This window comes from Nyctereutes procyonoides, unplaced genomic scaffold, assembly GCF_905146905.1.
Source record: "Nyctereutes procyonoides isolate TBG_1078 unplaced genomic scaffold, NYPRO_anot_genome, whole genome shotgun sequence".
NCBI lineage: Eukaryota > Metazoa > Chordata > Mammalia > Carnivora > Canidae > Nyctereutes > Nyctereutes procyonoides.
In genome coordinates, this window is record NW_026575126.1 from 16,892,743 (window position 1) to 16,918,503 (window position 25,761).

The 25,761-nt window shown below is 40.7% G+C and overlaps 1 long non-coding RNA gene across 1 annotated transcript in view; it reads left to right on the top strand.

Annotated features, from left to right (window-relative positions):
* The first annotated feature begins 3,897 nt into the window (after positions 1-3,897).
* The window catches only part of LOC129520172 (uncharacterized), a 30,080-nt gene continuing 8,216 nt past the window's right edge, over positions 3,898-25,761 (top strand). The window contains exons 1-2 of the long non-coding RNA XR_008666500.1: positions 3,898-3,953; positions 5,190-5,294. This is a non-coding gene — a long non-coding RNA (uncharacterized LOC129520172). The remainder of the gene's footprint in view (positions 3,954-5,189; positions 5,295-25,761) is intronic.

Consider the following 25,761-nt stretch of genomic DNA (forward strand, 5'->3'; position numbering starts at 1 on the left):
GGTTAGAGAACTTAGGAAAACACCTAGGAAAAGGACACAAATATCTGGGGTAAAAATGTTTTGGTGGCGAATTTGTATCATCAGGTGTTGGAGAATCAACAGCACAGGGCAATTCAAGGGAGTCACCTGCACAACTCCAACTGTGACAAGATTTTCTTTTATTAAAGAATGGGAAGAGTGTCCATCTAGGCTTTCAAAAGTGGGCAATGAGGGTGACTTCTTAATGGGATGTTTTTAGGAAATTACAAAATGAAGAATTTGTACCACAAGAATCTCTAGGCATGATGACTACTTATGTATCTGAGAAAGAGGTCTGGAAGAGTGAACCACACGTGAAAGCAAACAGAACTTGTCACAAGAAAGTCCCAGGGGAAAAAATAACATTGTGTACAAAAGCTCTCATTAAGAGTCTACTGAAAAGCTTCTAGTGTAATATTTTTCTTCATAGAGCCAATATACCATTACACAAGGTGAAATAATCATTTAAACTGCTAACAGACCTCATGGAATAAAACTCCAATGAGTAGAGCGGATATAATAAATATTCTGAGTTTGCAAGATAGTGACATTTCTGAGCCCCCTAAAGGCCTGGGAGCAATGGTAGCATGGCTGTGTCTAAGGCTGACTTGTTGATCTGTGAGGCTCTTTTAGATGCACTTTTAAGGCTACTTTCTCCCTAATCTTAAACACTTGACCTTTCAGTCTGATATTCTTCAGTATTATTAGATTAGATGATTAGTTATTAAATATACTGTCTCCAGTAAATAGGTAATTGTATAATGCAATGGCCTTCAGCTTTTCCAGGCCATGTTCCCATGACATTTAGAGTTAGAACACAGAGTCCTTCTGTGGTAGGAATGTTTAACCCTTTTTGTGGGTAGAAGAATGCACAGGGATTTCCCCTGGCTCTCACAATCAAGCCGACTGAATGAAGGGCAGTCAAAAACGTAGAGTATCACATGTTTTTGACAGCTATCAAATCAAAGATCGTAGAGTCCCTATTACATTGATGACCACCTAATAACAGTGAAGAATACATAAAACAACATTTTCCCTGTGACCAGCTAGTGTGATGAATACAATGTAGGTACTCACTAGGCTTTAGGTGGAGTGCTTGGGAAAAAATGTTTAGTGCTGCTTTGCAACCTGAAGCATGCAGGTAAGAAGACTGAAATGTCTCTACTGGTTTTTGCCAAATTTCGCCTGGTGTGCCAGGGTGGGGATAGAGAGAAAGAAGAGAGAGGAGGAGGGATGACAGGAACTAGCATGTTTTTTTGTCTTTAGTATATGCCAAGCACTGTGTCAGTCATTTCACATATGCAGACTCATTTTATCTTCCCCTAAATAGAAATAAAGTCTGTATTATTAATCATTGCTTTCTATATTTGGAAGCTCAGGCTCAGAAAAGTTAAAGCAGCCCAAGATAACACAGCCAGGGTAGTTGGATTGGGATTCACGCTTGGATCTGTTTCACCTCCAAGTCCTCACTCCTGTCTATATTTCACGCCATCTTATTCTCGTTAGGTGCCTACTATGTGTAGAGGTGACGTTATTTGTGTTATAAAAGGAGGGGGAAGATTATCAGGGAAGTCTGAGTATTAAGTATCCATCTGATGTCTTTTTTATTAAGGTCCTACTGTGTTCCCAGGAACACACCGTGAAGAATGCAAAGAAGTTTTGAGATACAATTACAGGCCCTCAAATTAGGGGTTCAAAGCTATTTGGAAAGGCAAAGCCACATGCAAAAACCGATTCGTAATTGGGTCCTATGAATGTAAGTCTAAAAGTTCGCCATGGTCAGGGTAAGTGTGGTCTGGAGATGATAGTGAAAGGTGGCAAGCAGGCAAGATTTGAAGGGAAGGGCATTTCAGGTATAGAGTAGAGATCATATGAGCCAAGGCATGGTGTCAATGTCACCAGGGGGCGGGGGGAGAGGGGAGGCAATGACAGCCTGCCTGCTTTCCCTCCGCCACGCTCTGGACCTCCACAGCATTCTATGCTTCTCCCTTGTCTTTACCACTGAGGTAATGAACACATGTGGTATATACACATCCACCTTCCTCCGGGAGCTCTCTGAGAATAGGGACTGAATGGGACACCCATTCATTCCTTAGGTTCAATGCCTAAAGCAGTGCCTGGTGCCCATTAGGTGCTCAGTGAGTGCTTGTGAAATGGATGGATAGAGAGATGGCTGCCGGCTGAAAGGTTGGATAATGGGGTGAAATATTGGAGCCAGACTGACACACAGGCAAGAAAAAAATTGAGCCAGATACGGCAGTAAAACAGGTCTTGGTTGAGTATGTAGACGAGATAAATAGTCTTTACCGGTGGGTTAGAATCATGTGAGACTAGAACACTAAGGTGGTGAGAGCAGGGAGCAGTGAAAGTGAGAATAGAGAAAACGAAGAATTGGCAGGCGGGGAGCAGTGAGCAGCAGCAGGCTTTGGTTCCAAGTCTGATGCAAGAGAGAAGAGAGAATAGGAGTCCTCCAGGAAGAAATGTGGAATGCAGGGAGAAGGATCTTGTTTTAGGGACTAATAAGCTGCTTTTAGACAAGTCAAGGTTTTTAAAGATAAATAATTATGGTGAATGTTTCGTGACAGGAGGGACACTGAGAGTGATTTTAGGTGTTTGGATATATATATGAAAAGAGGCTGGGAGTATGGATGTGGATGGCTGGAGGGGTTTCGGCTTCTACCCGTGGGAGGTAGAGTCCAGATGTGTCTGGCGGTGAGCGATTGCCTCAGAAGCTCCTAGAGATTATGGGTTCTTCCTGGAAGCCACAGGAAAGACTTGAGGTACAAAACGATCCTCTTGATTTAGTTCACATGAGATCTCCTAAGGCCTTGATGTATGATTTCATCTCTAATTACTCTAAATTAATTTTGGAAGCCTCTTGACTGGTGGCTACAAGTGCATCAGATTTCCTTCCTGGCTGACTTGACTTTCTTCCCCTACATCAGCGGGGTTGGGGCAGAGAGGAAGATAGACACACACACACACACACACACACACACAAATTGGATGTTCTTGCATCACCAGAGGGTTCTGTGCGCTCCACACACAGCCAAAACCACGGTTAGTTTTCTTATCATCGCGCACCACACCTGCTTACAGACAAGGAATACAAACCACACGATGTTCAACTCTCCCAAAGTCATGAGCCATGCCCAAATCATGACTCAGAATTCTGGATACCAGTCATTTCTCCTGTCACGAAGGCAGTCCTTTTTTGAACCTGAAACAAACCCATAAATAAACACCTGCTTCCCCACCAACACCCTCAAACAACTAGGTGGACGGGCAACTCTGTAATCCATAGGAGGTGCTTGCAGATATTAAAGCACGTTTCCAAAAATAAAAGCACAAGCGTTTCCCGGCACATTTATTCATTAGGATAGCTACAGGACCAAGAAGAAATACGTACCCTGGGGGTACACAATGCACAAGGACTAGATTTTGCCAATTTTCATAAACATCATGGAGCATAGTTAGCACAGAACCCTACAGAGTCTACTTGGCATATTTACAGAGCTCAGACCCACACCGGTGCATCAGGATGGTTTAAGGTTTGGAGAACAGGTTCCCCTACTGACAAATAGCATAATTAGGCATAATGTCTTAAGTGAACATATTAGCTTGGGCTTTTAACAGTGTGCAAGCCTTGGCTTCCGCAATAACAGCCTAATCTTGTGTGGGAAGCATCCCAGGCTTCACTTGAACACAAGCACTGTTTGTCCACCCGCAGATAAAGCTCTGGATGGTTTTATTTATATCGTCCTTGTTAGTCATACAGTCTGTGTGCAAACAAAACAACATTATTCTTACCTCCTTGGAAAGTTTCATTCATTAGCAATTAAAAGCTGGTGCTGCAAAAGGGCCAGGCACCGGGCAGAGGTTCATACCAGCACAGCACCCCGGGACAGAGCGATTTGTGGGGGCAACTGTCACAGGTAACAGCCCCGTGATGTCTGCCGAATTGTCTTTAATAAATAGTTTAGCCACGGAAGGATGAGCCCACTGTAATTAAATGAGATAATGTCGCCAAAAATCTCTTCAAAAGTACCCTGTTGAAACTTGCTGTCCTCAGGCTCTTGCCAGGCCCATTCCTGCCTCCTGCTCCCTGTCTGCTTGATTGTGGGGGAGGCTGCCTCTGGGCCAGGTTGGTGCTGTCGTGGCTGAGGGCTCAGGAGTGGGGTGGCCTGGCTGAGCAGTTGCTGAGGCCTCTGGACTGAGTTCTATCTGGAACCAGGGTGGGCCTAACCGTGTTCTTTGTCATCCTAAAGTCAGGGAGCTTAAAAACTGCAGACCTGGATGGCTCGATCCAAAAGTCTTGCTCAGTGGCAGCTGGGAACGGTGGGAGAGGCTGGGGGAGTCGGGGTGGGGCAGGAGGGGTGGAAGGGGGCTCCTCTGTGCTTTCTGCTCTGTTGGTCTCTGAACCTAAAGCAGCCCTAAAATCTAATACCTACTATGAAAAACGAATGAAAAGTCATGTTCCCCCATGCTTCTGGGTGTGAGGGGCCGAGGCTTATTTGGAAAAGCTCTCCATCAAAGATAGAATAAGAGGAAGCCCGGAGATTGGAGGACTACACCCAGGACAGGAAATTCGAAATAAAAACGTACTCTCCTCTGAGCTTTGGTGGCCTCCACTGGTAGGGTGGAAAGTGAGACTGGGCCCAGCCGAGAGGGAACTCTAGGTTCAGCGGCACTTAAATTTTGTCTGACCCCGAAGCAAACAATACATAAGTTTGTCCGTGTGGCATTGCATGGGTCAACTTGTTACTTGATTCAATGTTTTTCTTTTCATCTGCTTAGCTTTATATAGGTCAGGCTCAGTGCTGGCGAAAGAATTTGTACTAAAAATAATAAACAAGTTTGGAAATAGATTGGATCTAAAATAAATAAGGTTAATATAGCAATGATATGACTCAGGGCTAGAGGGGACTTTGAGTCATTCCCTGGTGCAAACTTTGTCCACTCCTCAGTGGACATGAAAAGAGTTAAATACTAAAACCCCAGGCTGGTAGTAGAAGTTTGAATCCTAGCTGCTGCCCCTGGGGGTGAGAGGAAGAGATATTTGATAGTCCAAAGCAGAGAGTAAATATAGAGTAAATTACTTCCATGTAATTGGGGAGATTATTTCAAGTAGATTGCAACTTGGAAATGGATTGCTTCTTTTCAAAACCCAGGGTGACTCGGACATCTTTCACCGTGGCGTCAAAGTGGCAACGAGGGGAGGCACAATCCTTGGCTTTCCAGGGCAGCTGTAGCTAGGATATCGTGTAAAGTCAAAGGTAAGCGTCTTTGATACTTGAATTACTCAGATCTGTGCAGTAGTTAATAGGAACAGAACCATAGAGAGACATAGAACTGTGGCCGATAGAAACTCACCACCTTAAGAATCTGAACTGTGCGCTCGTAGACAGAAAATTCTTTGCCATTGATACAATCTCCCTCATTCAAGGGAATGGTCCCTTTGATTTGAAATGACGTGGAAAAGCATGGGAGGGGTCTGTGTGGGTCACCTCAAAGAATTGTCAGACGTTTTTTTCATATAATGAGTCATTTTTTTCCAGTAGCTTCCATTCTTTGGTTCTAGTGCTTTGTCTTGAAGCCAGTAGGAATATGCTCCAATGTTGTGTCCATGTAGTAGTCTTTTAAATATTATTCTCCTCTTCGTAAGTGTGCAGGCTTTCGAACCAGAGAAGCCTTGCTGAGATTCACGGCATCCTTATCTATCACCTCTCTGACTTTGCACAAATTGCCTAACCTCTCTCGGCCTTGATTTTTCTTATTTATTTATTTGTTTGTCTGTCTGTTTATTTAGATTTTATTTATTTATTCATGAGAGATGCACAGAGAGGCAGAGACATAGGCAGAGAGAGAAGCAGGCTCCAGGCAGGAAGCCTGTTGTGGGACTCTATCTCAGGACCCAGGGATCACCACCTGAGCCAAAGGCAGATCCTCAACTACTGAGCCACCCACCCCAGTGCCCCTGATTTTCTTATTTATGAAATGGAAACTATAATAATATTTGCCTCAGAGGCAAAAAGTTGTGAGAACTAAACAAGAAAATGCACGTAAAGCACTTGGCACATCATGCGTTTTATGATTATGCTGATAATCACACATAATAAATTATTTGTTACACGATGTGTTTAGCCTTCTCACAGTTCTATTTTTGTTTAAGTCAGTTCAGTGTGTAGTAACCAGAATTGAACAAAATGCTCCAGATATGTTCTGATAGTACAAAGTACACTATCATCTCCTTTATTCTAGGTTCAATACTTCTGTTGACGCAACCAATTAGAGTATTGATTTTTTTTTTCTGTTTTTATCTTTTTTTGGGAGGGGGAGGAATGTCTACCCAATCAAACAGTTCAGTAAAATCTCTATTGTACTTTGGCGTTTAGTTTTAGATGTTGGTGCAGGACTTCACATTGATCCTATTACATGTGGTCTCTCTTTCAAATCTGTGCAATCCGTTTGTTTATTTATTCATTATAGAAACTTTCAAAAATACATGTATCATGGGCCAGACACAGTTATCTGCTATGTTCTGAGTTTTTTTTAATTCACTGAAGTTTCAGTAGAGCACAACTTCTATATCTTCATCCAAATTTTATAACATGTTGGATAATACAGAGTTAAGGGCATAAGCCTAAGCAATGTCTTTAGAAACTTCCTTCAGTACTGACCAGCATCCTTAGGACACCGTAATCTAATCATTATGAATTCATCTTGTGATATCACTTAGTACAAATAATTTTTCAACTTGACCAGTGAGAAATCCTGACATCTCAGAATTCTTGTTCAAGTCAAAGTTCACTAGATCTGTCTGGTTCTCCAATTCAGTATTCCCAGAAAAATAAGACTAATCTCATGTCATTTCTTTTTTAGGTAAAATTAGGCTGGCTTGTTTTCTAAAGTGCTCAGAGGATAGATTTTCATAACCTCTTCTAGAATTTTGAAGAATCTAAATAAAGACAGAACATAGTGACTAAAACATGACAAATGTCCATGTTCATCCCTACCACATGTGGCACAGTGAGGACGTTTGGTGAGAAGGTCGGGAAGTTTAGTTAGGCGGAAAAATCTATCCTAGGGCACTGTTCTTCTTTATTGTGAAAAATTTGCTTTATATTTTACTTAGATTTTTCCCCTCCTGGGCTGCTTCTGGTAGGGGGTATGCTGGTACTCATCTCTCATACTTCCTATCATAATGCATGACTACTTAAAAGTGATCATGAATTGCTTTGCAAATTGACATATTCAAGGTTTATTTGTAAACTAATGCCTAGGCTATTACAATTCAGGAGAAATGATACACCCTCCCCCCTTTCAGTCTAGGATATAGCAAATAGAGAAGATATGTGTAGGTCTTTTTTTTTTTAATTTTTTTTATTTATTTATTTATGATAGTCACACAGAGAGAGAGAGGCAGAGACACAGGCAGAGGGAGAAGCAGGCTCCATACACCGGGAGCCCGACGTGGGATTCGATCCCGGGTCTCCAGGATCGTGCCCTGGGCCAAAGGCAGGCGCCAAGCCGCTGCGCCACCCAGGGATCCCAGATATGTGTAGGTCTTAAGACATCCCTAGAAACTGTTAGAGAGGGTCAGGATAGTTGCCCCCTTAAACTGCAGACAACTTTCAGATGATTAGCAACAGAGGCTACTGAATGAGAAGCAGGAAAATGGCTTTCTTAAAAATATTGGGAAATTGATGATCTTTCTTTCTCCTTGGTCATTACTGGGATTTTGGAATTCCGGGGGAGAAATTGCATGTTAAAAAAAGTTTTTGTTCCATTCTGATCTTTGCAAAGACTTTTCTTAAATTTGTTCAGGGTAAGAGATTGCTTCTATGGATGTCGTAAAGGTAAGTATTATCTCTTTATATTTGTATCACTAGCACAGTGCTTAGCAGAGATGAGGTACTCAATAACTGTTGGATGAACGAATACTATTTGAGAAAGTGCTTTGTAGACTGTAAAACCTTGCAAAAATGAAAAGATGATAAGAACAATTGCTTATGAGGCTGAGAAACTGCCGTGAAACTCCTGTCCTAATGTACTAGACACACACACTCACACACACAAACACACACACACACACACACACACACACCCTTTGATTATTAGCTTCTTCTTTTTTTTTTTTTAATGGGAAAGGTATAGGGGCACTGAGTACTTTTTAAAATTTAAATCAAAACATGTTTGTTTGCTTTCTTATTACTGGTTGTTCATTTGCTCTTCTGGCTTTTGTTGGCAAACATATACTTGATATTATTGTCCTTAGTTACCCTGAAACCTTCCCGGCTTACCCATCTTTGGTCTGTCGTTCAGTTTTGACTTAGATTTTTCCAACTGTTAGACTGTCAGGCTTTCAAGGATGCATTCTTAAACATCAGTTTCTTTGGAAGTACTTGAACCAGACAGAAGTCAAATGGCATGATGTAAACCAATAGTTTTTCAATGAAGAAATGAAAAGTCTCAATAATGGCAAATAAGAAATCTAACCTATTGACACCAATTTGGTTATACTCTATTGATTCCTACAAAAACATTACGAAAGAGAGTGCTGCATACACTCTACTGATCAGATTACAAGTATACTTCTCAGAAAAGACAAAAATAGTGTAGGATACGAGCCTTTGCCTTGAAATGTCACCTGATGTTAACTGTCCCTCACTGACTCAGGTATTTTCCTGGATTCAGATGGATCAGGTTGTCAGTAGAAAATCCACAAACTGCATGTGGTCATGGCCACTCGATTGAGTGGGCATGATCTGGAGATGCAGTAGGGGAATCTAGCAAGAGAGCAGTCGATAATGACCTAAAAAAAAAAAAAAAAAAACCTCGTCTTGCTACTTACTAAGCGACAGTGATTAATAGGGTGTACAAAACGATGAAAATTCTAAAGATTTCCACAAATGTCTCAGTTTCTTACTTAGGGCTTCAGGGTCTTTAGAAATATAGTCCAGATTTGTTTTCTGGCTGTTTTGCTTCTTCTCGTGGAAACCGGTAAAGTGGTGGTGGGTTGGGTGGGTGGGTGAGGCTTCACGGGTCCCTCATTCCAACTGAGCTAAATGTACCAGGAGGGGTCCCCTGAGAAGCCAAGACAGTTCTACATATGCCAGCTTCACATAGCTCAACAGGGACTTGACACTCGCACACTGTGTAGCTCTCATCCTTCTGGGCACTTGGCAAATCCAAAATTCCTAGATAGCATGGTTTAGGGTGGCAATCTGGAAGGTGGGGAGGATCGGGGGCCCTATGTTGAGGCTGCTTTGCCTAGCAAGCATAAAATTTTTACTTAGCTTGAATGCTTATTTTGGCATATTTTGGAGATGAGCAGATGGAGATAATGGAGGAAGATGCTGAGAAAGCCCCGAGTCACCCCTAGGTACTACCCGTGGAACCTAGAGTTGATGAACACTGCAAAGCTTCTCATATCTGATTGTGCTGTATTTATGGACACAGCTATGCATATACTTTTCAGGTTTTCTACTGCTTTATTTTGATCATCTTGATTTAATCCTTGCAAGCTCATATTCCTTCAGTAAAGTCTTCAAATGAAAGAAGGAAAAGGCACCTTGGAGGCCCATGTTGGATCTTCCTCAAGACAGGCCCAACGGGTACCCATCCAGACTCACTTGTGCCCTTCCTGTGATGGGGACATCCTGTCAGAGGACACGGCCCATGATAACTAGACCCCCTGATTGTCACATAATCATTTCTCTGTGTTAAGCTGAACATTTCAACCTTATGTTCCACACACTGGCCCTTATTTTGATCTTTTAAACAATACAGAGATGTTGTTTCTGTTTTCATATGAGAGTGCTCAAATATATGAGCCAGTAACCATATAGGATTAGAGTTATAGAATTTGTGGTATGATGGGCTGAATTGCATTCCCTTCAAATTCTTATATTGGTCTTAGCCCCCATTAACTCAGAAGGTGGCTGTACTAGAGATAGAGTCTTTAAGGAGATAGTACGTTAAAACGAGAATATTAAGGTGGGCCCTAATCCAATATGGCTGGTGTCCTTGTAAGAAGAGAAAATCAGGACACAGAGACACATAGAGGGAAGGACATGTGAAGGCACAGAGAAAAGACAAACTCTGCAAGTCAAGGGAGAAACCCCAGAAGAAACCAACCCAACCGACATCTTGTCTCAGATTTTGAGCCTCCACAACTGCAAGAAAATAAATGCCCGTTGTTGAAGCCACCCAGTCTGTGTAACTGTTATGGCAGCCCAAGCAGACGAATTCAAGAGTCAAAAGTAGATGGGGTTAGTTAGAGTCAAGGCGATGGGTAGGATCATCTAGGGAAATATGTAGGATGAGAGGGCAAGAGGACCGTGGGAGAAAAATATGGGAAATTGGCCTATTTTTGAGAGCAGGCATAGGGAGAAGGGCCTGGGGGCAATCAAGAGAAGAATCAAGAGAGAGTGGGGTTAAGGAAGAACATGGAAGAGAGTTCTCTGCCCTAAATTCCTTAACCTTGCATCCATTTTCGTCAAAGTTGTCTTCAGCATTTAAACTCTCTCTCCTTTCCTTGTCCCCATGCACCAGGGCAAGACCTGGGTTTTAAGTCTGAAAATTGGTCATCATAACATACAAAGGTAGAGTGAAAGGGTTTACACTAGTGTCATTGAATTACGCATCAGTCTCAGAATTTGCTTGGTGAATTTTTGAAAGTGCACATTCCTTTGACACCACACTATGAAAATTAGATTTCAGTATAAATTTGCAGTGAGGTTCCACCACAGATTTTGAAAACAAGCAAATGAAGAAATAAAACCACACGCAATTCCCCGGATGTTTCCGATGTGCACACTTGAACTACACTAACCCAGATGAAAAAAAAATTTTTTTTTTCTGCATGCCCAGAAATGATGTCAGAAAATTACAGATTTCAAACTTCGTGGAAAATTGACATTTCCTTCTTTTGGGGGGATTGTTTTATGAGTCCAGGGGACACAGCCTAAGTTTCCTATTCCTATTACCTTATTACTTTTAATATAATATTGAAAAGGGTGCCTGAGTGGCCCAGTTGGTTGGCCATCTGCCTTTGGCTCAGCTCATGATCTCAGGGTCCTGGGATCAAGCTCCCGTGTTGGGGTCCCTGCTCTTCAGAGAGCCTGCCTCTCCCTCTCCCCTCTCCCTCTGCTCCTCCTCCCTCTCCTCCAGTTTCTGCTCTCATTCTCTCTCTCTCTCTTTCAACTACATAAATAAAATCTTAAAAAAATAATAATATTGAAAGGGATAGTTGTTGTCCTGGTAGCCTTGTGGGGTGCTTATGCCCCTCCTCCCAGCATCGGCCTCCGGTGCCTACCAGGCACTGTACTTTTCCCATAGTTCCGAATCTCAGTCTGAAACAGACGATGAAAGCTTACAGCAGTCAATCTTATTGACCATCCCATTATTCTTTGTGACTTGGGAGAGGACCCCTGTTTTCTCAAATGTTCTATCTGTTGAGAATTAGGAACCATTTCTATGTAATAAAGAACTACTGCTCATCGTCGGGAAGTATGCTCTCCCTTCTTGTGGAAGAAAACTTATGACATTGAACTTGATAAAAGCCATCATTTTCACAAGCTCAAATAAAACAAGTCTTATCTGTCTCCCCTCCCACTGCTATAGGTTCACGTATGAGGAGGATACCAAACTGGGAAGAAGGCACCCTAGGCTTTAGGCGAAAACAAATCAGGGCTAATCAGGGTAACCCAATTGGTTACAAAACAGTGAACTGTGCTACTTTAACCTAGATGTTCCAAGGAAACTCTATCATGTTCTTTATTCATTTCCGCATGGTTGTTTAACCACTGCTTCATTCTTTCTGGGAAACTGGGAAGGGCAATGGGGTCTTGAGAAAAACCAGAACAGCCAGACTCTGTTAATTTCGTTCAGGTAATCAGGTATCAGGTGTTAGGTTAATTAGAATTAATTAGTAGTAGGTTCTGAGGAGGTGAGTAGGTACAGCTTTTAATAGGCTCTGCCTAAGACATCGCAGTGGGAAGTTGTGTGTTTGGGGGGTGGGCAGTGGGGAGGGGAGTGCCTTGCCCTAAAATTGACCAAATGTGCCTGAACTCGTCTGACTTGACTGGTTTCTCTACTTTAGGGATGCCCAGAATATATTTCCTGCCCAAATTTTATTTTTATCCAGGTGTCCTGGTGTCTGACATTCCACCCTTAAAGACTCAATTCTTTGGCCTTTTCCCATTCCTTTAAAATGGAAATTCTCTTAGTTTGCGAAACACGAAACTAATTCATGCCAGCAAGGTGGTTACCAGCTTTGTTTTCCAATGGCTGAAAGGGACTAGCAGAACTGAAAGGACCTTGGAGTTTCATCAGTGGGAATGATGGGGAGGTTTGCTAAGGAGGTTTGGGGGAAAGCACAGAGAGGAGAGGGCAGGGCAGAGGGACAGACCCACACTTTGCCCACCTGGGGATTTTGAATGGGGCTGCGTCTGCCCTCTCGGTACTGCTTCAAAGCAAAACCCAACACAGGAACAACTTTGAGAGTTACTTTCATCTATTGCACTATTTCAACAGCTGGACTGGCCAGGACTTCTAGAGTAGAGAAGGGTGGTTAGCTCTGCGACTGTAGCGTGAACCATAAATCACGACATTTATTTGGACACAGAGGCTAGATCATTAATGTTTGAGGAGCACCTTTCAAAACTCAAAGGCAGAGGGCAGAAAATGGTGTCAGTCCTTTATACTACTTCTCCCTTTTTGAGGCAAGTTAGAGAGATTGAGTTAGGAAGCATTAAAAGATCATTTTGTTTCCCCTTTCAATTTTCTTCCTTTCGCTTAGAAAGAACCCTTTCAGGCCAAAGCCCATTTGATGTGGCCATGGTTCCTCTGTGTTTCACTCACTGGTCCCCCATTTCTGCCAGACCCACATTTCAATCGACCACATCTCCAGAGGGAAATGATTTTAGGGACCTCACTTTAGGGGGACAGGAACCTCTGGCGTCTTATCATGCTGCCAGGCTGTGCTAGGCAAGGCGGCTCTTCACTTGGGCGCAGGGAAGTAATGCAGTAGACGCTCAAGCGTCTTGGCAAAGCCGGGAAGCACATGGGGAGCCCCAACCACTGCTGTTGGTGGGGGCACTGGGCACTTGCATCTCACCTTCAGATTTTGGCCCTGATTAAATTAAGCTACGCAGGTGGAGTCCTGGTTCGTGAGAAGGGTACAGAGCCCAGGGACATGCAGGCCTTTCTTCCTCCTGCCGCGTTTGAGGACACAGAAGGGTGTTCTGGCCAAATTAGCCAGTTATTGGTTCCCCAAATAATTCGAGTCGTAGACACCTGACTTGACTCTGTGAGTGAATGGGAGGCTGTGTTCCCTGAGTGTTTTTGCATCTCGGTTTGCATGTCACTACATGAACCTGCAGCCCACAGAGCACTGCTATCTAATCAGGTGCATCAGTCCGTGGTGGAGACGAGAGGGGAGGAACGCCCCTCTGACTCAGATTCTGCACAAACAAAACTCAGCCTCCTTAGCAAAGCAGGGGAGAGCACCCGAGGCTGCTCAGATCCCATCTTTCCCCTGCAAGCTGCCGGGCGGGGCAAGTGGGTGAGCTTTTATGGCAAGATAAGCAACACGAGGGCTCCACTTTGGTATGCTACACAAAATTAAAATGTCAATATTTACACATGACCTTCAAGGCTCTTACACTCTTGCTTTCTTAGGATTCGGTACAGACTGCATTTTCCTTAGTCCGTTACCAACAGCTTGGAAATTCAGTTAGAGGACATAACCCAAATGTTCTCCAAATGTTGCTTCCAAATGGTCATCTTTGAAAAGTGCTGTTTGAAGGCGCACACCCTCTCTGCACTGAGAGAGAGCTGTCGCTCTGCTTGCCTAACTGCAGGGGAATTATCCAAAGATTAAAACCACCGATGATAAAGACAGTGCTGTGCAGCGGACTTTAATTTGTTGATAACTAAGGAACAAGAGGCCTTTTTACATGCTTCTTGAAGCTTCACTATTGTGTATTGCACATTCCGCCCCTGCTTGTGTGCTGACACAAATAAACACGATCATAACGGTTGAAATGTAGTTAGAAACACAATTGAGAACATCTGTATTGTAAGCAGAAATAAATTAGAAATACTGAAGTGTTTTGTAGCTGTGAAAACGAAGAAATAAAAAAATAACCCACAGTACCTGGATTAAGCGGTTATAAATAATGTATAAAGCAAAAATCTCATTACCCCCTGTGTAAACTCCCCCCTAATGAAATATATTTTATGAATGTAGTAACACTGTAATAACCAAAGCATTTGTTTTTCCCCCACAAACTTTCCACTTCATAACTTTAAGATTGTTCGGATTTACAAGTTGGGGACAAAACATCGCAGAGTTTACCGGTTTGGGTGTCTTCCTCGTGACCTTCAGCTCCAGGACTGCTTACTGTACACCTTCACACTCCACCATTTATCAGGATGGCACTTTGGACACGGCAAAGTTTGCCCCAAATACCATCACATAAAAACCAGCAGAAGTGAACACAGACCCCCACAGACCTGGACGAAAAGGCTTTGAGACTGTTGGGGAAGGCAGGTGAACTCCACCTGTGCAGGTCAGACACCTGCTGTGGCCCAGAGGTGCACGCAGGGCCCAGGCTGCTAGCCACAGAATCCAGCCTGTTGCTGATGTCACTGTAAGTAAAGTGACAGCTGTCAGGTTAGTGCGCTTTGTCCAACTGAGCTATGAGGCCATTCCAGGGGTGGCCGGAATGTTCCACTGGGCACCGTCCTTAGCATTTCCAGGAACCAGAAGAAAAGCAGTTCTCCGCCTGGCCCTCTCACGCCTGCCTGCAGCAACAAGGTTTCTTGTTTGTTTTTAAAATCCTAAACCCATGGTCAGTCTCTGGAACATCATGGGCCTCAGCAGCATGCCGAAGGGTCAAGCATGACTCTGGAGTCCTGTTATTTATGAAACCATGTGCTCCTGGGTCAGGCAAGGTGAGCCCCATATCTTTAAGATATACTAGGGTAAGAAGTAAAGCATAGAGAACTGACTCAATACATCCTTTGTATAAAAGGAGCTACTTACCGTAAGCCTGTGTCCTACCTCAAATACCTAATGATTCCTCTGAACTTCTAATTAATGAATTAATGTACGTCCTATCTGGCTCTCCTCATGTCCTTGGAATGTTTCCTAACTGAATCACAGATATCCATGCAGATACCTGCCTGAATCTAGCCTGATGCTTGGTCAGTTGCAACTCTTAACCTGCATGACTTGTGCCCTTGTTCCATTTTTGCCCAGCCCCCTTGGGACAGCAGTGGTGGCCAATGGCTGAACAGAATGACCCCAGTAGATTCCCTTCCAGTATGATGTCATTTCTGGACTCATTTTTGGAGTCATAGTCAGAAACTTGAAATTTCTCCTCATTTTGGTATGCAGCTATGGCAATAGTGAGAGAAATTATTGGATTATGGGTCAAAAGACTCGCTCTTAAGGCCCACCTTCCCCCCTCACTACCTGATGTTGGATCAGTTCGCTTCTGAGCCTCGGTTATCTAGAAAACAGAGATGCTAATTCATACTTCTTTTAGTGGGACTAAATAAAGGAATGCAAATAAGAGACTTTATACAGTTTAAAGTATTATTGAGTGGTATCACTGGGTTATTGAGTGGTGTTATCTATTTGTCTTAGTCTGTTTGAGTGGCTGAGGCAAAATACCAGAGGCTTCCACGTGGTCAAAAGGTGCAAGGTTGCTCTCTGGAGCTTCTCTTTAAAGGGCACTAATTCTATTCGTGAGGTCTCTGCTCTCTTGACCTAATCACCTACCAAAGTCCCCACCTCCTCATACCATCACCTTATTGGTTAGAATATCCACATATGGATTTTGGGGGGACACATTCAGACCAGAGCGTCATTATTAAAAAGAAATATCTATCCTACCTTCATTACAATGTAGTTTGAAGATCAAATTAAATCATATCTGCGAAGAGGGCTTTGAAGAGTGTAAAGAGCTCAGCAGTGCAAAGTCCATCACTATACTGAGAATGGAGCATATGTCAGCTGGATTACCTATGGTCACTAGTTCCCTGTCCACATTTGCCACAGCAGCACAGTCTTGTAGATCGAAAAGGGGGTACAGAGGCTGGAGATACTAGAGCTAGCATTACCTTTATCAAAACCTTCTATCGTGAGCCCCTCCATTAATTGTTTGGGATCTTTGTTTCATTTTTTCTTTCTTTCTTTTTTTTTTTTTTTAACATGAAGGAAAAACAGTCACTTCCTAATAGAGTTGTTAGGGAAACATAATTGAAATGAGTTCCAAAGGTAGCTCTTATGGACAAAGTTATGTGAAGGACATAAATTGTGCATGAACTCTTCCAGCAATGAATAGGCACATCTCCACATACCCCTAGGATCTCAAGCTGATAATGTAACAACAAGAACCTATTGAATCAGGACAAGGTGATGGTTCTGCTCGTGTGACAATCTAGGTCTCAGAGTCTGGTATGCGGGCAGGGTGTAAAGAGCAGATTGCATTTTTGAAAGAAAGGTTAAGCTTGAATGTTTTGGACAGGAGGTGGTTAGATGCATTTTTAAAAAGTCCTTGAATTTACCTGATGAGTTTTGTGTCCTTGTGATGGTTGTAGCCCATTCCAGGTTATGAATAAATTTAGCAACACAAAAGAGGTCATTGAAAAATCTCTCGCTCAGATGCTCCATTTCCTCTGATGCCCCTTTCAGCTTTCTCCTCTTCTTCACTAATTTGGCAACCCTCCAGGCTGCCCTTCTGATCATTGTGAGTTTAAGATTAGTGGTATGTGGTTTTAGAAATGTTTTGAAACTTTTACAGGAGAGCTGTGGAAAGGTGGAGGTTTCCAGAAAAGCCTGAATAGAGGTTAATTTCTTATTTATTTTTGGCTTTCAAACAACCTTTTATTTGGAACTAATTTCAGACTTAAGAAATGTTGAAATACTATAAAGTGTTCCTTCCCATCCTTCACCCTGCTTCCACTCATCTTAACAACTCTCATCGCCATATTAGTTATCAAGAATAAGAAATTAACATTAGGACATTATTATTAACGAAACTATAGACCTGATAAGAAATCCTCTAATTTTCCTGCAAATATCATTTTTTGGTTCCAGGATCCGATCCAAGACCCCACGTTGCATCTTACCTCTAATCTGTGACAGGTCCTCAGTCTTTGCTTGTCCTTCATGACTTGGGCGTTTTGTGAAGAGTAATGATCAGTGATTTCGTGTAATACCGTTTAATTTAGGTTTGTCTAATGCTTTCTCACAAGTGCAGTTTTGGGAAGAATATCACAGAAATGATACTATGTCTCTTTTCAGCACATCATAGATTGATGATGTGATATATCTTATTATGGGTGATATTTACCTTGATCACTTGGTGAGGCTGGTGTCTCCTGGTTTCTCCACTATAAAGTTGCTCTCTTTCCCTTTGCGTTGGTAAGTACTTTGAGGGAGCTACTTTGAGTTTGTTCAACTCCTGTTGATTTGTTTTGAATTTATTTTGCATAAAGGGGCAGACCCCTTTGTATTTTCTTCAATCTCAGTTCTGACACATAAGATCACACACTCTTAGATACTCTTTGGATTGTCCAAGAACATATCCATCCAACTGAGTAAATTTAAAGATCTAATTGGCTTTATTCAACAATTCAGGAACCAGGCAGCAGCCCATCTAGCAAGTAGAAAGGAGCTCCCAGGAATTGTACAAAATGGAAGAAGGTTTTTATAAGAAGAAGCCGAATGATACAAGGAAGTTAAAAGAGTGGATTATTCCAAGCAAAGTTACTTTCCCTTAGGGGAAAGCAGGGGGGTCTTATCATGCAGATTACCTCACCAGGGCTGATCAGGGAAATTCCAGACTGATTGGTTTAAAATTCCACTCCTGGGAGAGGTTGAAACTGCAATTAGGTTTGTTAACCTTAAAATTAAAACTGCCAGTTATTCTACCAACAAAAATGAGTTTATTTGGGAATAGCGGAGAATTGTCATCCAGGACAAGCAAGCTATGGCAAGACCATGGGCAAGTCCAACCAGCAAAAGAAAGGAACCTTATTTTATAGAGAAGAAGGAAGTTGGGAGTTGTTTTGAATAAAAGTCCATCGGAGAGAAGCAAATGTTAAGGGTGATGACAGTTTCCCGCTGGCTAAGATGCAGGGGTGGTCGGTTTCCTATAGAAGATGCAACGCTCAGCTTTTCCTTTTGGGGCCCATTATTGACAATTCTTGCTGTAAATGACATTGAATGGTATAGCTCTCCCTTCCATCCTCCCTTCTAGCATCCTGAGTCCATTTCAGTGAAGTTTCCCTTTATTAATTTTCACAGGCTTGGTATTAAGTCTTGGTGGCACTTAGCAAAAGTGACTCTATTTTGGGCCTGTAGTTTCTTTTAAACAGAGATTTTGCCTTTTTTTCACTTAATAATGGATGTCATGGTTTTCCTCATTCTTTTATAGTTGTATGGTTCTCCATTGTGTGGATCTACCAATTTATTCAAGCTCTCTCCTACATATGGGCATTTAAGTGCTTTGCAATTACAAATGGTGCAGCAATGAATATGTTTGTGCATATGCATTTTCATAATATTGGAGATATAGAATGGGCTAGAAATGGGCTTGCCAGGTCAAAAATAAAATGTATGTGCAATTTTGTTAGATATTGCCAAATGTCCCTACAGGAGGTTTGTACCAATTTGCATTCCCACTGGAAGTGTATGGAAGTGCCTGTCCCCACATAGCTTCACCAAGGAACTTTACTAACAGAAAGTACTCTGAAGTTTTAGAGTTTTGCCAGTTTGATAGGTGAGAAATGGATTTCTTTAATTATGAGCATTTCCCCACATGTTTGAGGGCCATTTTTAATCTCTCCCTTTTTTCAGTGAATTATCTATGTCTTTACCTCATCTTTCTATCAGGGTTTCGGTCCTCTGTCCCTCAATTTTTAAGATTTCTTTATATATGAGGTTTCTCCAGTATATGTTAAAACATCTCCCCATCTGTCTGCTGTCCTTTTACTGTGTTTACAGTGTTTTTGTCATGCAAAAAATTTAATTTGTATGCAGTCAAATTTATCAATTTTTTTTATTATCCCTGGATTTTAAATTATAGTTACCAAGGTTAAAGAATAATTTAGCTATGTTTTCCTCTGTACTGTATGATTTCAGTTTTTACATTTAGATTCCTAATCTACTTCGAGTTCATTCTACCGTACGATTTGAGATATGGATTTAATTTTATCTTTTTCCAAATGACTACCTAGTTGTTCCAGGACTATTTATTAAACAGTACCTCTTTACTCCAGTAATTTGAGGTGCCACTTTTCCCATATACTAAATTTCCATTTGTATTTGGGTCTATTTCTGGACTATTCTATTTCATTAGTCTGTCTATTTTTCTATTCATGGTCCTGCACCACACTGTTTTAATTATCAAGGTTTTATAGAATGTTTTATTTTCTTGGTACCACACACATTTTTTTTTTCTTTTTCAGGGGTTTTCTACCAATCTTGCAATTTTTTCCCCATATGAACTTTGGTAGCAAATTGTCTAACTTCAGAATATAGCTTGTTGATATTTTATTGTAATTGTAGTAAATTTATAAATTAACTTAGGGAGAACTGATATTTTTATGATGCTATATAATTCTGTCCAAGAACATGGGATGTCTTTCCATTTACTCAAACCTTTATTAGTATCTTTCAGGAGTGCTTAAAATTTTTTCCTTGTACAGGCTTGCACACTTCTTGTTAAATTTCTTTGTAAGTATTTACTACATTTTGAGGCTGTTGTAAATGGGGTTCTCTGCCATTATTTCCCCTGTTTATTGTTTGTTTGTATAAAGGCTATTGATTTTTATTTTAATTTTATATCCTATTACTTCAATAAATTATTTTATTGTTTGAGTTAGTTTTATTAAGATTTTCTGGAGTTTTCCAGGTATACTGTCTTATTTGCAAATGCAGTCCCCCCCCCCTTTAATCATTCTTATGCCTCTGATTTCTCTTGTCCAGTTGCATTAGCTAATTGGATAATTCAGCAGAGATAGTGGACATTTGTATATTGTTCTTGATCATAGTGGAAATGGCTTGAATGTGTCTCCATTAAATAAGAAATTGCCTTTAGAACTAATCATCAATTTGAGAAAGTATGCATTCTACATACTGGAGTAGTTTTACCATGAGTGGATGTTAAACGTCAGTTGCTTTCTCAGTGTCTATGGAAATTGCTACATAATTTTTCCCTTTAAGACTTATTGCTATGTGTAGTAGGCTGAATAATGGTCATTAGGCCCTACACCCCTAGAATCTGTAAATGTTATTGCCATTAGCTAAACCCCAGGACCTGACCTCTGCTATCTACCTGCTTGTACTCACTAATCTTTGCTTCACATTTTTCCTTAAGTTCTTTCTAGCTTCTCTCTTAACTCAGGAAAATGGAAAGTGAAACCACTCCTTGAGCCATAGGAACTGCCCTGACAAGACCTCCAGCTGGCCCAGACCACCCAGACCAGTTTGAATATAACTCCTGAATTGTGCCTGTGCAGATGGACCATGGAGTGACCCCTGGAATGAACAACACCTACCTTTACCTCATTATAAACTAAAATCTCTCCCCAAGGAGGAGGACAAGCCTCATTTACATAACACACAATGTGTGGAAAGGCATGTTTCCCTAAGGTGCATGAGTGACCTCTGCCTATGATGACAGGGCTTCCTGTTCTAAATGTTCATCCTAACCCTAAATAAAAGGAACCTATCCACCCTTGCCTGGGAAGTCATGGCTTTGGAAGCAGCTCTCCATGTTCTTATTTGCTGCAAGTAAAGTATGCTTTGTGTGACAAGTCAACCTGATGCAGTTTCTGATTCACCAAGGAGTAAAATTCACCTTTGTTTGGTTACATTATATGATAAAGTTTTGGCAAGTGTGAATTAAGGCTCTTCAGATGAGGAAATTATCTTAGGGATATTATATGTAATACTGGGTTATCTAAAAAAAAAAAAATACTGGGTTATTTGAGTGGATACCCGAGTGCATATCCCTGAATGCATTAAACATGTGGTTGGTTATGAGAGAGAGGTAGGGTGAGGTTAGATACATACATGGAGGAGAAGGTGATGTGAAGATGGCAAGACAGATTGCAGTGATGCCACAAGCCAAGGAATGCTGGTGGCCACCAGAAGCTGGAAGAAGCAAGGAATACATTCTCCCAGAGCCTATAGGAGAATGATTCTCCCAACATCTTGATTTAGACTTCTCACCTTCAGAAATTTGAGAGGATAAGTTCCTGTTGTTTGAAGTCATGAAGTTTGTGAAATTTCTAAGACTGGCCATAAAAAACAGATGGAGATTTTGGTACTGAGGTGTGGATGTAACAAATACCTAAAAATATAGAAATGGCTTTACCAATTGGATAATGAGTAGAGGTTAGAAGAATTTTGAAGTACATGATAGGAAAAGCCTGGGTTGCCTTAAACCAAATGTTAGTAGAAATATAAATGTTGGAACACCTGGGTGGCTCAGCAGTTAAGCATCTGCCTTTGGCTCAGGTCGTGATCCTGGGGTCCTGGGATGGAGTCCTTGGATGGAGTCCTACATCGGGCTCCCTGCACGTAGTCTGCTTCTCCCTCTGCCTCTCTCTCTCTCTCTGTGTCTCTCATGAATAAATAAATAAAATCTTAAAAAAAAATAAATGTTAAAGGTGCTTCTTGTGAGTATCCAGAAGGAAATGAGGTCTGTTATTAGACACTAGGAGAGAGATGATCTTTGTTTTATAGTGGTAGAAAAGTTAGCTGAATTGCATCCTACAGTTGTGTGTAAAGCAGAATTTGCAAGTAATGAAGCTGGATATTTAGCTAAGGAAATTTCCAAGCCAGGTATTAAAGGTGTAGCCTGGTCTCTTCTTATTGCTTAGAATAAAATGACAGAGGAAGGAGGTAAATTGAGAAAAGAATTGTCAAGCAAAAAAGGAACCAGCACTTGATGGTTTGGGAAATTCTTAGCCTATCTGGATTACAAATGAAGCCCAAATGAGAGGATTTAGGAATTTAGGAGATTAGGAATGTTTGCTCTGGAGAGAAGGCCAAGGATGTGGCAGGACAACCTTTGGTTAGTGTAGAAGGGATGTAAGCATTTTGGATCATGTTTGCAAATACAGACAGTTCCCCCATGTAGGATGGTTCGACTTAAAATTTTTCAACTTTATGATGGTGCCAAAGTGATATGCATTCAGAGAAATCACACTTCGAATTTAGATCTTTCCCTGGGCTAGCGATATGCTGTACCATCCTCTCTTGTGATGCTGGGCCTTGGCAAGGAGCCACAGCTTCCAGTCGGCGATGCGATCAGGAGGGTAAACAGCTGATACACTGACCACTATGTACCCACACAGACGTTCTGTTTTATACGTCCCGTACAGTATTCAATAAATTACATCAGCTATTCAATACTTCAGTATAAAATGGGCTTTCTGGGAGATGATTTTGGCCAAGTGTAGGTTAATGTAAATGATCTGAGTACATTTAAAGCAGACTGGGCTAAGCTATGATAACCAATAAGTTAGGGTCTTAAATGCATTTTTGACTTCTGGTATTTTCAACTTATAATGGTTTTATCAAGATGTAACCCCATCATAAACTGAGGAAGATCTGTATTTTGTTTAGAATTTTTGCATTGTTATTTGTGTGTGTTGAGCTCTGTGGGTTTATTTCTTCCTATTGTCTTTATTTGTTTAGATAGGAGTATTTACACCATAAAAAGGATTAAAAAGCCTCCTTTCATTTTCAATGTTCTGAAGCAATTTATAGAGCAACGGGACTAGCTAGTACAATGCCTTGTGAAATCAGCTGTGCCTGGTGATTTTTTTTGTGGGGGAGCACCTTAATAACTGTCTGTATTTCTTATATGGAAATTGCTCTGTTTAAGCTTTCTAACCCTAATGAGATCAATATGTATTTCCCTAGGAAGTTGCCCATTTCATCTCAGTTTTTGAATTTATTTGCACAGAGGTCTGTAACTAAGTCTGTTATGATTTAAAAAAAATTAGGAAAAAAATTGTTTAGATTTATTTCCTTCTTTTCATTTCTTTCATTTCTTTCTTTTTTTTTAAATTGAATTTTCATACATTTTCCCTTTTGGGGGGGATTAAGTTAGCTAGTGGTTTACCTACTATTGAAATCTTCTTCCCCTGTGTCGGGATTTTGATCCTTTACTATTCACTGAATGTCTGCATGGCAATGCAGATATAACCACTTTTCTATCTCTTCTCCTGTTTTTTTAGTTGCAAGAATTTTACTTTGACCCAATATGCAGCAGTTATGTAGTAGTCTTTCACTCCCACACCCCTTTGTTTTAGTATTATATGCACATGTATATTTTTTCAAATGCTCTTTATCAGTCCTTTTGTTGAAGTTCTCCCAGTCATGATTTGGTGGGAAGAAGCTTATTCTTCAGTAAATTCTTCAAGGATAGTTCATAGATCCAGTTTTCCATAAATGCCTGTATGTTGAAAATAATTTGATATATTAGATATATCCTAATGTTAATGGATGTAGTCAAGGACCTCTTGATGATATATAAAATCCTTTTTTCACAATTTCTTTCACTGAACTCTTAAACTATGTTACTCCATTATTGCCTTCTTTGTAGGTTGATTTTAAAAACTAATGCCAGTCAGGATGCTTGGGTGGCTCAGGTAGTTGTGTCTGACTCTTGATTTTGGCTTAGGTCATGATCTTAGGGTCTTGAAATCAAGCCCTGACTCAGGCTCCATGCTCAGCGGGAAATCGGCTTGAGGATTCTCTCTCTCCTTCCGACCCTCTCCCTTGTGCACACACACTCTCTCTCTCGCCCAAATAAATAAATCAATCCTAAAATAAATAAATAAATAAATAGATAGATAGATAGATAGATAGATAGATAGATAGATAGATACTGATGCTAAACTCTTTTGTTGTTGTTAATTTTGCAGAAAAAAAAGTTTTGTAAAAATTGTTTGTTCATTTTACCTGGAGGCCTCGAAGAATACATCTTTATCTTTGAGATCTAATACTTTTACTGGAATTTGAATCTGGTTTTGGCCATTCTGGGTTAATTGTCTCAGGTGCCTAGAAAGCCTTTTCAAAGTGTGGATTCAGGTCTTTTTCTATCTCTGGGAAAATTTCTTGGATTATAATTTTAAACAGTAGTTGTGTTTCATTTGTTTTCTCTTTTTGTTCTTTAGGGACTCCAATAATACAAATATTATTCCTTCTTTGTCAGTTTTCTATTGCCACTATTTTTCTCTGATCCATTTTGTATCTTACTTTGTGTCATTTTCATGCCCTTGGTTGTTTTCCTGCCTTTCTTTGATGCCCCTTATTAAAATTTCATATGAGTCTCTTTTCTCTTGTGCATTTTGTAATTTCTTCTTTATTTCTGAGATAAGATCATCTTTTTTTCCTCCATTTTTTCCTTGAGTTCAATCAACTATTTTTTAAATTTCTCCCTGCTTTTTTTTTTTTTATTCTTTTGTCCATTTCTGTTCTCAGTGTTTGAATTTCTAATTTGAAGTCGTTTTTCATATCCTCAAATGCTTGTTAGGATATATTTAATTCGGTATTGAGTGTAAACTTAAAGTTTCCTTCTGCTTCATGTTTTTTTGGGGAGAGGTTGGCTTTTCCTCAGTTGATTTGTGTGAAAATTCATTCTGCAATAGTCCTTTTTGGAGTTTATTGTTCTGTCTTTCATTTTTATGATATTGGAATGGTTTTCATGGTTCCTAGTTAAATGACACTCTTTACTGTTGGTCCTGTAAAATTCAGGTACTTTGGCAGATTTTTGTTTGTTTTGGTGTTGGGGGAGGGGTTATGAGTCCACCAATTTTGTTGATTTTTTTTTTTCCTTTTAGGACCCTACCTTTTTCTTCTTTTCTGCTTCATCACCTAAATTCCTAAAGGACACTGCTTCCTTCTTCTTTTTAACCCCCCTCCTAGAAGCTATGTGTTTGAGACACATAGCTTTAAATCACACTTGCTATTTCAACTGTGTCTTTAAATTGTGTGTCTGGCTCAGTAGCTGTCTACCTTTTTAAAAGGCACATACTTTGAAATCCCCTACCTAAAGTCCTGCTGTATTTAATCTTTCTGGGGCACTCTCCAACTTTCCCTAAGGTCCTCTTGCCTATGTCCCTCCTCTGGATTCCTAGCAATTTTTATTGGTCTGCCTTTGGTTATAGCCAAACTCTCTGGTGGGAAAAGAAAGGGGCAGAAGGGCATGGAATTTGTTTCTTTTTCTCTTTACTCATAATTTTTTTTTTGGCACTTTTAGCACTCAGGATTTTCTTCAAGTAATATGAGAGTGTGATTTTTTTGCATAGAGATTTCATAGTTGTGAATTTATTTTGTATTGTTTGGTAGAGGGAAGGGTTAGGAGGTTATTTATTATATAGCATCATTGTCTTGATCTACTTGAAAATTCTCAAAGAATGCAAGTTTTCATGTTAAAAGAGTAAACTCATCCTTGCCAGTGGTTTTACTTACCACCCATACAACTGATGACTTTCATATTTAGATTTTTAACCTAGACTTTTTCATACGTTTTAGGTCCATATATTCAATTATAATCCTATAGCTTCAAATTCACCAAGTTCAAAACTCAACAATTTCCTTCCCCCACAGTATTGATCTCACCTCTCCCCTCACACATATTCTATTTCTTGTTGAAAAGTAGCATTCTCCATTTGGAGACTCAAATTAGAAATTCTGGA